The sequence below is a fragment of the Hemibagrus wyckioides genome, linkage group LG09 (genome assembly GCF_019097595.1).
Source record: "Hemibagrus wyckioides isolate EC202008001 linkage group LG09, SWU_Hwy_1.0, whole genome shotgun sequence".
NCBI classification, from domain to species: Eukaryota; Metazoa; Chordata; class Actinopteri; order Siluriformes; family Bagridae; genus Hemibagrus; species Hemibagrus wyckioides.
In genome coordinates this window covers 2403585-2412719 of record NC_080718.1, presented here as the reverse complement: position 1 = coordinate 2412719, position 9135 = coordinate 2403585, and the positions used below count along the sequence as shown (strand labels likewise).

At 40.5% G+C, this 9135-nt stretch overlaps 1 protein-coding gene across 1 annotated transcript in view; it reads left to right on the top strand.

Annotated features, from left to right (window-relative positions):
- The first annotated feature begins 3667 nt into the window (after positions 1–3667).
- Positions 3668–9135, top strand: part of luzp1 (leucine zipper protein 1) — a 55795-nt gene continuing 50327 nt past the window's right edge. Inside the window, exon 1 of the mRNA XM_058399447.1 lies at positions 3668–3979. The gene's annotated coding sequence lies outside the window, so the exon portion shown is untranslated. The remainder of the gene's footprint in view (positions 3980–9135) is intronic.

Sequence of the window (9135 nt, the reverse complement as noted above, 5' to 3'; positions counted from 1 at the left end):
AACCAAACTCTTAAATATAGCCTGGTAATGTTAGAAAACTAGTCCAACTTACTTCAGCATGTTTTTTGAATGAGACAATCCCTCAATTTATGCAAGTATTTGCTTACTCCAGCATGTTGAAACATTTTACTGAGGTAGGGCCAGGGGCTCTCATGCTCAAGTTTCACATTAGTCTTGTTTTATATCCATCAAACGCATTTGAATAGCTATAGCATTAGATATGTGGCGCATTATGAGAATGTCACAGCAAATTGGGATTCTTGATAGTTTCTTCTTTGTTAAATGAATTGATTGGATGCTATACTGAAATGATTGGATGTTTAACTGAGCCCAGTGGATTGATATAGCGTGTACAGCCAGTGGCAGGACTAAAGACCTTGACGATTTATAATGAAAGTTGAAATAAAAAGGAGTAAATATAGCAATGAAGTACAATTGGTCCAATGCCTGAAGTTGCTGCACAGCAAGTAAGAAATGCTGAGGACCGCGAGGATTTTTACATTAGAGAGAACATCGATTTTTTAAGAAATGGTTCTATCTAGCAGTCTAGGTTTCTCTTTTTGACAGGAGGATTCAAGTACCCCTTTAGGATACCCTATAATACCCTTAATTGTCCAAAGAATTCTTGAGAAATTTTTTTAAAACAAGAATGCAGAGGAACTGTGGTAATGACCAGCTACAGAGCAGTGGGTTGAAACTCGATGACATTTCCAAACAGATGTTTTGCAGATTTTAAGCAAATCTCTGCAAATAGTCTTCCGAATTGTTCCAACTGCATGACATTCCAACTGTTTTGTGAAAAAAAAGAAAAAAAAAAGACTAACAAGTCCATTTAATCCGATGATTAAATGACACAGACATGTGCATGTCTTGATTTATTTGAAAAACTCCAGTCTTGGGTACACTTTACATAAAAACAGGTGGACAGAAGTCCTGCCAGTTCATTTTACAGTCTAAAATCACAGTCCCTGGCCAGCTCCACTGCATCAAGCACAGTCTAAAATCATTGCAAGAGTCGGCATACAGAGAAGAGTCAGAACTAAGAATGGAACTTGGCCTCTTCTCCTCTGCCCACAACTACAAAATGTTGTGTCCATGAATAAATACCTTCTTTTTTCAGACAGAAAATTGAGGATTATGCTTTCATGAACTATATAAATGTCTTGTGTACTGTATATTTATAAGCACGCAGAGTTTGCTGCATTCATGGAAGTTTCCCAACGAAGACCATAACCTCTTCATAATAAAAGGGTTCTATGGCTAGGTAAAGGTTCTAGGTTTCTAAAAGGGTTCCACTTTGTCTGTTTTAGGGTTATACATAGAACTTTTCCTATAGAGTGACATACTGAAAAACAGTTAGTTTATAAATAGATATATAGGAATAAAGTAAAAAACAATCAACAAATAGAAATGGAATGGAAAATCGAATGGCTCCCATTATTTTTTTTTAAGTCAATGAGTGTTAGAGATGTTCTCTGCTGTTCTAGCGGCTAAGGATCCCACGCTCTCGCTGCCGCGGCCTGGGTTCGATTCACAGGCAGGGAACCAACCCAGCCACTGGGGGCTGCATTCTCAATGCTGGTCCCAAGCCTGGATAAAAATGAGGGGGTGTTTGCTCATCCATCCAAATGTGCTAAAACAAATATGCGGATCAGATGATCTTCTGTAGTGACCCCTAATGGGAGCAACTAAAAACTAAAAAGCTTGTTCGATTCAACTGGTATTTTCTGGATGTGGCAACAAAAGCCTCATAAAATGTGGTAACAAAAGAGCAATAAAATGATTTAAAGGATCATAGTCCTATCCCTGCCTAAAACCATACTAGTATCCTATAATATTCCTGCTAAAATTAAATACTACTGAATAAAATAAAGTGGAAGGATATAGAAATGTATACGACATTTCTCAATTCTGGTCCAAAAAGTATCGGTTAATTTTCTTTAACGGCAGCAAATCACAGATTTAGATTAATACGCTAGCTCTAATATCATTGCTATAGTAACTCATACACAGAGATATGTATGATTAACATACCACATACATGGATTTTTTAAAAAAAAATGATATAGTTGATATCTATGCAGAGGCATTTATTTAGTAACTTTGGAAGGAGTCTCCAGCGTCAGTGCTTTATGTCATTTCGGAGGCAAAGCTGCAACTTTAAGTTTTCCGACACGGGAAAGTTTTCTTGGTGACACGACAAGCTGCATTTTTGAAGCATTTCATAATGTGCTATTATTGGAAAATAATCAAACTGCGGGGTGGTAGCAGTAACTCGCTTCACATGGGAAAGCAGCACATCACCCTGCTGTTGATTATTTTCCTATATTACCACACCCTGTTGTGGTTTGTTACTTCTTTATGATCTACATTTAGGCAAGAGGAAGCTTTTAGCTTTTTCAATTCAACATTTTAAACAAGCGCCCGTGTGCGACTGACTTGTCTTTCAGTTAGAATCCCAGCTATTCTGGCATTAGAGGAAAACTCAAGTTTTCCTTGTATGGGCCACTTTGACATAATGGGTTTGGTTTTCCCCAGAGTTGTGTCTTCGCTTGTAGAAGCATGTACAATTAGAGTTTTTGCTTCAACAGACTCTATCTCTACCAACCTCAGACAATTGACCCTTGTGGCCTTTTTTTTTTGAAAGTTTTCTTCTTATCAGTGAATACCAGACATATCAAAATGCTTCTGTTTTGATCTGATAAGCGTTTAGCCATAACTGTTAATATATTACAGGAACAGTCATAAATAGCAAAGCTATTTCTAAGCTGAAAACTAACTAGTGTGCCATCCTGGATGCATTCCTATCTCCCTTTTTGGGTTCCTTGGATAGGCTCTGCATCCATGAATAAGATAAAAATGGGTATTAAACATGAATGAACGCAAACAGCCAAATGTCTACAGACAGACCAATTACAAATGTAGCGCTGTTCGTTTCCCCCCAAAAAGATTGTAAAAATATTATTTTATATATTTATATGTTATTTAAACATTGATGTCTGTTACTATGAGCCAATTTACAATGGAGCCTACAAGATGCAAAGCCTAAAAAACCCTTCCACTTTTAACTAATAGCTCATTTGTCCAGACAATCATGATTCAGCACGATTTCAAATGAATCCCTGCTCGTTTTCCCTCTTACAAAACTAAAAGTTAGGAGTAAGAGTCAACTCAAAAAAAAAGAGTCGATTCTTTCACTCGCGGTATCAGGAAATGAGAATCGATTGAACGATTCCGAATCAATATTAAACGGCTCACTGCGTGATAAAGTATCAGAATGAGCTGTCTCTGTGAAATATATGTATTCGTGGTTTATCAAACAGTGCATCCCATGCTATGTTGCTTTGCAAAACAAAGAAAAATGTATTTTTTCTGTCTTAAAATGTTAAACCTTTTGGTGGTCAAGTACAAGTGATTAGCTGGAGTTTGCTCTCATATTTCGTAATTGCTAACTAAAATATCGGTGTGTCATTCATATACTTGTAAAATAGTACAAGGTCAACAATAAAAAATTAATATTTGGGGGGTAGATAAAATTGAATTATTTTACAATTAACTAGGCAGAAGAAATTGCATGAAAGCGACTCCCAACACCTGGAATCAGAACAGGAGTCGATTCCGCAGAGAAGAGTCGATTGAAGAATCGAACAGCCCTGATAGATGTTGGTCCGGCTTTTCTCCATGGCGGAGGCGGGCCTGTTTTAGCCGGGGAAGGGCGTTTGTTTTTCGGCTGTGTAACGCGGTTAGGGGTGGGCCTTTTTTTTCTTTCGAGCCGAAGAAAACCAACCTTTTCTTTCTCATTGTCTAGAGCTGTGAGGAATGTGCCGGTCTGATCCCGCAGCGGGGTGCGCGAGCCAGACAGAGCAAGAGCAAGAGAGAGAGAAAGTCCAGCGTGCGCGAGCTGTTCGCCGCGGACCTACCTCACTTTTTCATCACAGCATTTTTTTTTAATGGGAATTATCATCGTCCACGTGTCGAGGTGAGTGATCCAAGTTTCCTTAATTTTTTATTCACTCGAATCCGGTGTCGGAAACAGATCTTAACTCAACAACTGCGGTAAGTTTAGTCCCCCCCCCTCCCGCCGCCTTTCTGCTGCAGGACGCAAACCTGGACGAAACGCTCCTGTATGCGTGTTTGTTTGTTTGTTTGTTTGTTTGTTTGTTTGTTTGTTTTGATCTACACCATCTCGCACCACGTTCGAACCGGATTTCTGGAAGGATTTTGCTCGGAATGCTTGGTGTGTGAAAAAACCTTTTTGGCTGATGTGTGCATATTCTGCGTCCGGCAGCACTCTCGTGTAAATCCTACGTCAGCAACCTTGGGCGATTTTCCTGACTCTCTAGTCTATTTTAAGCATTTTCAGTCGCTAGAAATTTTCCCCATCACCTAGAACAGCGATCTTTTGAAGACTTGAGCGACATTAAGGGAACTCTAGAGCTCGTTTCTAGGTGTGTTTGGTGTCCAGGTTTCGTTCCTGTGCTTGATCCGATTTGCTGAGCTGTAACATTTACTCACAGGAACACTGTAACAGCGCCGGTTCCCCGGTGAGCCAAGTCACTGAAGTCTTTCAGAGCAGATAGTTCAGGTTTTTTGTCGCAGTGTGCGTGTGTGTGTGTGTGTGTGTGTGCGCGCGCGCGCGTGTGTGTGGAGTTGGCAGAGGCCTGGCGCGCGCTACTGGCGTTCTCCTAAATGGAAATTACAGTGCAAGACAAGTTTGTAGCTGTATGAAGTGATTTGACTTTCGCGCATAATAGTCGCTTGATATCTCTAAATCACCAATATATCCTTAATCTTAGTGTCTATAAAAGTAAGAAAAAAATAAAAGTTTTTATTCTGCAGTGACCGGAATAAACACCGGCCCAGAGAGAGAGAGAGAGAAACTGCTGAAATGGAGCCGCCCACCAAACTGGACTCATCAGGGGGCTACGTGACCAAACCGGCTCTACAGTCTTGTTCAGTGAGAAACAGCTTTTGTCGGGACGTTTGTCTTGTCTGTAAGGATCTTTGTCTATTTGTGTGGACAATCCACAAGGGAATGGATATCTGGCAGTTTGAAATTGATTATTATGCCAATGAAAGGTCCGAACAAGGATGATGATGCAAGTGTGTGTGTGTGAGAGAGAGAAACATACACACATCTCTCTCTCTGTTTCTATCTTGACGTTTGTGGGTCCCCACAAGCCTGCATTTATAATTATTCCAATGGAAAGTCCTCCTAAGTACAAGTATAGTGAGGGGTGTGTGTTTGTGTGTGTTTATATCTTGGTTACCTTGGTGGGGACCCCGAGGATAGTAATACTGTTTCTGTGTGGACATTTAGCTAGTCCCCACAAGCCTGCATGAATATTTATGCCAATTGGAAAGGATAATTAGGACTGTGTTGAAGATTTCCTGAAGGACACTCATGCTTCAGTGTCTGAGAGTCGAGGCCTGGAGGAAATATGTACAGCTCTAGGCTATATACACAGTAAGTGTGCATGTGTCGCAGATGACTTGATCCCTTATTTTGCCGTTCTTTCCCCTGCCAAGTTGCTCCTACCACAACGAAGCTTCAGAGCCGGAGATGTGCAAACGTCTTGCGACACGACCACAGGGCTAGCTGCTGAGTGGACAAGATGAGCCGATTGCCATATACATCACTTCACCTCCTCAACCTGATGTTAGTAATGTTTTGGCTGGTGTTCTCGACTTGATTTTCCCCTCTTGTCTTGTCTCTCTCACATATTTCTCTCAAGGTCAATGCAGAGTTTACTCATCTGCGCTGTTTGACTTGGTCGAACCTTAGGAAAGTATGTAGTAAACATCAGTTAGCGATGACACCGACAGTTACTACCCGAAAATTGTATTCATCTGAAGCCTGCTGAGATAAATTATGTAGCAGTTTGTTTTCTAACAAGATTAACAGATCAACCATAAAAATGTCACTTGCATGAAGGTGTTTCAGGTTTTGGTTTTGTTTTTTTGTTTTTTTTTAAAGAGACACTCTAGTGTCATTCTGTTGGATCAGTTAATGCTTGAAACTTGTAGCGGCATGATGAGTCTCACCGGCTGAATAGGAATGAATATCTGGAATGTGGGGAAAAAAAGACGGATAATATTTTTAATGATTGCTTCACCTCATTGCGTCACTGGCTGTGTTCCAAACCACAAACCAGTGCGTTAAATAACGTGTCAAAATGTACACTATTGTAGGTTGTCTTTTGCTGTAAAGGGGTTTAATATTTTCCTAAACCATTAAGGAAATGTTATCGTTAATAGTTAGTGTTATTCTTGATTATTATTGATGATTATTATATTATTATTGTAGCTTGACATTTTGATAATATTTGCATCTGTTAAGATGTGCTTCAGACAGTCTGCACAACACCGATAGTACACGTGTTTGTGTGTGTGTATATATTATTATTATTTAGCTCTCGACCAATGTCTTTTTAAAGGCTTCGAAATGTGTAGCATATGTACAGCTTCCACAAAATTTTGTTTAAACATGCCATGGATCTATAAATGATTGTTTGGATCCCTAGATGGCATTAAGACAAATGGGGAAATATTTTATAGAAAGCATTATGACAAATTCCAGTAGGAAGGGAAACAAGATTTGTTCTGTTTTCCACTAGCGACAGGCTACCTGAACGGGGATCCTGGTTAGTCAGTCCCCGGTTAGTCTGACCTCCGGTTAATCAGATTCTACCACAGCGTATGTGTGTGTTTAGTTATTTTTGGACAGTTGATTGCAAACAGATTGCTGTTTAGAATTCCAAGCCTAAGACCCAGGTAGTGCCAGGTTCTGGGAAAGTGAACAGTCTTTAAGTTGCAGCAGTAGCTTCAAACACTGCTACATCAGGCTAATCAGGCAGCTGGGACTCATAAAACAGGGAGGGAGCAAAAGGAACGAGGGAGAAAAGAAAAGAAAGCAGGAGACCTGCCTTGACCTGTTCCAGACATGAAGGTTGAACAACTGATGGTTTTCCAGTTAGACTCTAGAGTTAGCAGCTCTCCCAGTGCATGTGCATGCATGTTTAAGCTTAGATGCTGGACCTAGCTGACTGAACAAGTGGAAAAGTACACACACGTGCGCTAATTCACACTAGGTGACACGTTTGTCTGAGCAACTTAAATATAGTCCTGTTAGCCTGATACCTGAAACGCTTTTTTCTTTGTTTTCTAGTTGTCGTTTTTTTCCTTAAGATAAGGAAACCTCAGTTTCTGTGGCAATTTTTTTTTAATATACCGGATACTTCAAAGTGTTTCAATCAACTTGCACCACAGCAATATACCAACACTGATACGTTTTCCTTTGTTAAAGAACAACACGTTCTTATAAGTTTATAGTCGCCTTATGAGGTTCGATTTTATCACTGACGTTTTAGGAGCTGTAATCAGTGATAACCATCACCTTCACTTGAAGATAAAACAACCCAGAAAAAAAAGTAGAGCTGCATATTAAAAAAATGAACAAAAAACAAGGTGTAAACTCCTCCTTCCTTGGGTGTAAAGCTTAACATCAGACTGTTACAAAGCTCTGTTACCTGTGAAATACTTTTATCCTTTTATTGTTACGTGTAGATTATGCGTGTTATTAAAAAAAATAATGATGTAACATATAAAAACCTGGAATTTGCCTGGCATCATGACCCTACTGTCTACGTTGCTGTTATAGATAATCAGTCAACACTTTCTGACCAATCAGAGTTGAGAATTTGACCGACTAATGATTAGAATATTGTATCGTATTCGGTGATCTTGTTCAGTCCTTCAACGCATCGTGAAATTGATTTTAAAACGCACATTGCTGTTGAAACAAACAAAAATGCACCAATTCTCAGACTTTAAGTAGCCGAAATAATATGCTGACTAATTTTTTAGTGCCATAGAGAACTTGATTCCAGAACTTTCCACCAAAACACATTAGGCCCACATTAGGTGATGATCAGAAGGTCAAAGGTTCAAGCCCCAGCACTGCCAAGCTGCCACTGTTGGGGCCTTGAGCAAGGCTCTTGACCTTCTTTGCTCCAGGGGTGCAGTATCAAGGCTGACCCTGGGTTCTGACCCTAACTTCCTAACAAGCTGGGATATGTGAAGAAAAGAATTTGTGGTAATGTATGTATGTTGTGAATTTTCTTCTTCTATACCCCTGGCTCTGCTTCAAGGACCCCAAATTTGAGCACCCCCTGTATTGAATGTTTTGATAATCAACACACAGACTCCAGCACATAATGCTTTGTGTGATTGATACTGCAGCCTTGACTCTCTTCACTATCCTCACGCTCAGTTTGGCACCGGTCTCTCATTTCAGATTCAAACTGTGCTTTAACCATTCATTAGAAAACCAGTTTGAGCGTGTACTTGGCCTTGACAGAGGTTTGCTCACGCAGCTCCACGTAGCCGGATCAGACGTGTCTACTGGTGTTCTGATCGCTGCCTTTGTGTGGTTAGTGTCTGTCTGTTTGTTCGTCGCCTTCGTCTCGAAAAGCCCTTATCATTCATCCGCGTCAACGCTGCTACTGTCATAATCTCTCTGAGGTCGAATTTCACTCCCCCAACAATGATAATTGTTGGTTCGAACGGCTAGTAGCGGTGACCTTTGTGTGCTCGAACAGGATATGTGAGGTGTGTGCACAAGTGAGAGTATGCAGGATAAAGGATACGTCAATGTTTGTCCTTCCTTTCCTCCTCCTTTTTTTTCTTCTTCTTTCAAGTTACCGATACGTGTACACACTGCTTGTTCTCCCTCTGCGCCTGTTTCTGAGCAGCCGATTACTTCTCCACACAGCATCGGCTTTCGGCGTGCCGCAGTTCCTGGCTGAAAAAAAAACAAAAAACGTGACTAAATGTTTAAAGACATCCAGCAAGCGGTTAATCTGGGGATTAAACCGGAAAAATCCTGGTTTAATCCGTCTCTCCGAAGTGCTTTTTTAGTTACACTGCATCATACCTGCTGGTCCAGACTTGTCTTACCGTGTGAGGTGCTGTATATTTTTATGGGACGCTCTCGCATTTCACTTGTCAGGATATCGGATCAGCGCCGAGGAATGGAATTCCACCTGGGACTGCTTGCTAATGAACTCCTCAGTCTGATCCCGGTGTCCCTTAAAAGAGGCTAAACTGAGCACAGCACGAATGCACAACCAGTCA